The sequence below is a fragment of the Manis javanica genome, chromosome 5, assembly GCF_040802235.1.
Source record: "Manis javanica isolate MJ-LG chromosome 5, MJ_LKY, whole genome shotgun sequence".
Taxonomy (NCBI): domain Eukaryota; kingdom Metazoa; phylum Chordata; class Mammalia; order Pholidota; family Manidae; genus Manis; species Manis javanica.
This window is the reverse complement of record NC_133160.1, coordinates 161568698-161574697: the sequence shown is the minus strand read 5'-3', so window position 1 is coordinate 161574697 and position 6000 is coordinate 161568698.

The following is a 6000-nucleotide window of genomic DNA, read 5'->3' as shown; positions in this document are numbered from 1 at the left end:
AATCTATAATGCATTAACCAACCACATTTCAGAAAGTTCACACTGTAACTATCCTCTAATAATCACAATATCATTGGAACCATCTTTTGGCTCCCTTTTCTTCCTAAGAATTAAACCCACTATTGCTATTCCAGGAGTGATATTGCATTTCATGGCCTGAGAAACCCACTTAAGAGGGGTGAGCAGAAACTCCTAGAGAAATATAACCCTTCCTTAGGTAGAATTGTTCTTGGGCTACTTTACAAAGAACTTATATCTTTGACATCTATGATCTCACTTAGATGTGAAATAAAAGGGGGAAAAAAAGCAGATATTATAGTAACAGAAAGTAGAATGGTGGTTACCAGAGACTGGAGTGGGTGGGGCAAGGGAAGAAATGGTGGTTCCCAGGGGCTAGGGAGAGAGGGTCATGGGGAGTTCTTGTTTAATGGGTGCAGAGTTTCCAGTTGTGTAAGAGGTAAAGCATTCTGGAGAGGGAGGTGGATGTGGAAATGGTTGCACAATCATATATATGTACTTGATACCACTGAACTGTACACTTACAAGGATTAGGATAGTACATTTTATGTTACCTATTTTACCACAATAAAAAAATTGAGATAAAATGATATTCAAAGTCCTTGGCCTGTATAACTCATAGCAGAGCATGTTGAATCGTTAAATGCAATTCCTCTGAATTACTGCTGTTTAAACAATGTAATGCTTGTTTCAAGTTTGGTTAACTCAGAAGCAGACCCTGAGACAAGGTACTGAGTGAGCCAGTTAGTTCATCTGGGGTGTGCTGGGAATCCCAGTAGAGAACCAGGGGAGAGAAGACAGTAGACAGAGAGAGTGCTAGGAAGCCAGCCTCCCTGGTGGGTGACTGGAACTTCATCCCATGGGTGACTCTGGGAAATGATGCAAAGCATGCTCCTCACAAATGTCCCACTCAAAAAGTGAGAGAGCCAGGGTATTTACAGGGCCACACTCAAGAGTCATTGATTGAGGGTTACTTGGGAGTTGTTAATTTCTGGACATTTCATACTTGCCTCTGTGTCTGACAGTTGCATCTGGGAGAGGAAGGGAAGAATTTCCAGGGACAGAGATAGATACTCGCAGGAAGGTAGAGGGAGAGAGGGATACAGATAGGGCACTGACAGGGTCTACTACAGTACTCTTGTGCAGCAAGTGTCTTTCCTGGCTCTGCACAATGTAGGAGTTCATTCTAAGCTCAGTCTCAATGAGCTTTCCTACCCAATGAATGAGAATAAATGCCCACCTGCTTCAGCCTCACATGCCTATGGACTCAGGTAAGACCCAGCTCTCATTTCAGAGAGGGCTGCGACACAGGCGAGCAAAGGAGCCCTCCCCAGAGACAGCAAAAAACCAGGCACTCAGACTTCTACAGAGCATATCGAAGGCTAGCAAAACTGCAATAAAAATAAATGGATAAAGACTTCACTTAAAGTCAACAGTGATCAATCATAGAAGGAATGGGTGAGAATAAAATTAGTGGGACAAGTGGTACAAGACACACACCTGGAGGAGAGGAAGAATCAGGTAAAGATGTTAAAACATCACTGTAGTGATGGCTGTTGTAAGTATTTAATCACCTGTATTTGGTTCTCTTTCCATAGTAAAGGACTAGTCTTGCTTAACTAATCCTCTTATTGTCTTTATAAAATCCTGAGTAAAGAGTCTGTCCAGGTATTTCTGTATTCAGATATCAGGGTTGGGAAGAACCTACATAGATTTTGTTTAGTCTACAACCTATCACCCAGAAGGTACAAACCGTGAACACACATACACACAGACACACACATGGTTTCTGCTGGGTGTGCTGCTGGCTGCACATCACAAAATGTCTTCTGAACAGCAGGACTTTTAATTAAATCAGGAGAAATCTAATTTGGCCTAAATTGGCTTGCAACAAAAGGTGTTAAGAGGAACAGAAATTGTTCTGCAATATGGATGTTTGTGGAGGGGAGGGGCTCAACCCATTGACAACTGTAATGAAAAGTGATGTTGAGAATATGAAGCCTTCTGAAGAAGGCTGAAAATGCTAATCTGTGATATTCTGATTACATAAAGAAATTATTATAAACATTCATTTCTGACACTGATTAAATCTGAAGGTACAACAAATATTGGAAGCTGATCCCTGATAACCCTGGAAGGAAATAATGAGGAAGATGAGGACAGAAAGATGAGTGTAAATCACTATTACCTGTACAGATGGGAAGAGGACGTGGAAAGGCCTCCCAGAGATGCTCTGGGCAGAGGCAGTGATGAATATCCTCCTCCTTCCTTCTTCCAAGCAGTAGAATCCACTAGGTTAGAGGAGGACCTCTGACAGCATGAATGAAAGGCTGACCAAGCAGAACTGCAAAGCCTAGCAAAGGATAGGATGGTGGGAAATGTGAGGATACCACCAGTAGAGTTGCAGTTGTGGACCATGGATCCAGACTGGGTGGGACAGAAAGGAAAGCATTGGCAAGGGGGGTGACGGGCCGTATGGCAAAAGGAATTTGGGGAGGGTCGTGGTGTTGATGTGATGAAGAATCAGAAGCATTGTAAAGAGAGTAAGCCAAAAGGAGGGGAATTGAGGTCATTGTGGAATACAGAAATTTACATTCTTGTTGGTGTAGGATTCCTGGCAATACCCATGAGTGTAGGTGGTTGAAGGGGGGGTTGGGGTCATGGGGAGTCAGAGAGAAAAAGGAGCTTTGAGGTCTGGCTGGTGGGTGGTTCATCTCATAGATGTTGCCCATGACAATTGAAGGAATTGGGGTGGAGAGGAAAATCACTGTACAATTGCCAGAGTCTTCAGTGAAGAAGGGGAGAGGTCAGGAGGCAAGCCATAAAGGTAATGAGCAGTAGTAAAGAGTGGTATGGATGAGTATCATTAGCCTCAAAGGAAGAGGGCTTTTATTTCCATAAGGATCAAAGAGTAATGGTCTGGAAGCAGCTAGGAGAATGTCCTCCAAGCCTGAAACCCCATGAGATGCAAAGTGTAGGAGAAAAACTCAGCCTCCAGTCAAAGACGCACTAAGTATCCTCTCAGGTCCAGCTGCTCTTCAGGGAAAGTGGTGTCCTCAGTTGGGTCCTGTACAACAGTGGCTCCCTCAAATCCTAGAAATGCACAACAAAATAATGCAAAATAAAAGGGCTCATGATCAGATATATTTGAGATACACTGCATGGTATATCCTCCAGGAAAATTATGTTACAAATGAAAAAATTCAGGAAATCCTGTGGAGTAGAAATGTGTTTTATCCTAATGTTTTCATCTTTAGCTGGTCACTGAAGCATTTCCCTGAGGGGATACCTAGTAACACCTCCCAAAATTAGTGTCCCACCGCAAGGAGGAAAAGCTGAGTTAAGGTAAGAAAGAAGGAAGAAGCTTCAGTGAAAAGGTAAAGAGGTCGAGTATGTAGAGGTGTCATTTGGGACCCAAAGTTAGCCTGACTGGTTTTGAATTCAACCCAGGCACTTCCCAGCCCCATAACCTTGTGCAAATGGCTTGCTCTCTATGCCTCAATCTACTTACTTGTAGAAAAAGAAGACGGAGGAGGAGGAGGAGATCTTTAACATAGTGTGGTGGTAACAATTCAACTAACGCAAGAATGCTTAGAAAAATGCCTGGTACATGATATGTGACCCCCAAAGGAGAGCTGTTATGTTTGCAACTGGAGAGGAGCTTCAAGTGACAGACTGATTCTAAGCGGTGGGATTGGCCAGAGGAAAGTAATCCCAATTCCAAAGGAGGAAGCAGGAAAGGTGATTCTCACATGCACCCGAATGGGGTAGAAATGTGGATCCTAGGGACACCTCCCCAGAAACATTATGAAATCCCTTACCTGCCTGCACAGCTCAGGGGCTTGCAGTTTAACCATTTTATACCCACCACTGTGGTATGTAGCTTATGCATCATGTGTATAAGACAGGATGAACACTTTCTAGCATGCTTATTATTTAACTTTTCTCTGGTGTAAATCTTCCCTTCATTTCCTTTGCCCATTTATTTATCAAGCTCTTAAATGAATTTTCATCCAAGTGTCCATGCAAGGAGTCCTCCCCAACCTCCCTTCTTCTTTCTCTTTACCTGATTGACAAAAATCCTGAGCTGGTTCCATTCACACCAGTCACACCAATGACATTTTCATTGAGAATATTAAGAGGTATAGGTAATTCATTTTTTAGTAAAGATAAGGGGTGGTAAATTCAGAGGCCCTTCTGATTAGAGAATCTTTCTCTAGGCCTTGCAACTATTTTCTTCCCTTCTCACTCAATATCTTTTCAAATTACTAACCCAAGACTTTGCTCTCTTTTTATCTGACAGTTCTGAATCAGGAATATTGTACCATGTCCACATTTCTGAAATCTAATAAGATAGAACATGCTTTTCCTGCTCTGTGTGAAGCAGGTAGGGAAGAATGCTCTAGGCTACTGTCAAGGAGTCCTGCCTCTTCAGACATTCTCCCCAGAGATGACAGGGGTGTTAGTTTATATTCACAGCCCAGCCTGAACTGGGGGAACCAGACGGGATCGAGAAAACCAGTTCAGGCCTTCAAAACCTTCTTTGATGGTACCTTGCACCACGCAGGACTTCACTCTTTACAAAACTCCATCATCTTCCCATTGGCTGCTCTCAGTTCTGCCCCCATGAGCAGCTCTTTGTTGATGAGGCAGCACCTGTTTTTGGTATTTCTATGTATACAAAAATACCCAAAATGGAATCATTTACACCTTGAGAAATATTCAGGGAATTATATGTTGCGGTTAAAGAGCTAATCAAAAGCGGCGCTCTTGTTTATTTGGCAAACTGATCTTTAGCACCTTCCGAGGCAATTTGGGCATTAATTAGCTTTCACTTGGCTATAGTGAGGTGGAACATCATTGCTGTGTTTGTTAGTTGTCTCTGCTTCCCCCACAGTCAGAATGGGGTTTGGAGGGAGACTTAATGAGATAAGGAGGAGGACATGGGAGAGTATTGGAGACGAGGGGAGAAAAGAAAAAAAAGGAAGGTTTATAGTCCAATTCCCAGACTTCTAGAAATGAATCCCCCAATCCACTTTTCTCTCCTTCACGACATGTAAGGCCAAATCAGCTCTTTGAACCTACACCTCCTCTACAAGGATTTTTTTTTTAACCAGGACACTCTGTCAATTTTTTTTTCTCACAGGTACCTCGATCCTAGACCCAGGACCTTTGCCACACACAACCTTTAAGGATAAAGTGTACAGGACAATGGAGACTTTATCTCACTTTAAAAGATAAAGCAACATCATTAATATGTAGATTTTTATATTGTCTCTTCACCTCCTTTTTGCAGTTCTTTGCTGGGTAGAAGAGGTACCGGAGGGTCACCAGAGTTAAAGATCTGTGCCTCTTATGGCTTGGAGGGGGTCTACACACCCATTCTTTTGACTTCTAGACCCCTGTTACGCTGTGAATAAGGAATGGAGAGAAGGAAAGAGGAGCATGCTGGGCCCTCTCCCCTGTTTCATCCAGAGAGGCTCTGCTCCACCCTGTAATGTCTGCAGAGGTTCTGTAATAATTGTCTTGCCGAAAGGGTTTCATTGCTGAAATAAAAGTTTGGAAACCATGGCTCTGCACTGGGCTGGGAATATGAGAGCAATAAAATGGTCCTTCTCTAGAAAGTCACTGTCAAGAGAAAGCAATTGTCATCCGAATCAGAATATATTTCAGCCCTTACTCTTCTAAGACACTGTACTGTGCTAGCTGCTAGAGATAAAAGAGCATCAAGACATGGCCCATTATTAAGGAACTGACAGCTGATAATGAGGACACTTCTGAAATGTTGCTATATGCACTATAACTACATATTCTGTAAGTGTGATGGCCACCCAGAGTTCATTGGAAGAAAAGTCCCTTCTAGAAGGGACAGGAAGTACAGAAGTTACAATTCAAAGATGGCTTCTCTAGGATTTCAAAACTGGAAATAGAATATGACAAGGATTATCCTGGGCAAAATGGAGACTATTGTTCATGCATAAA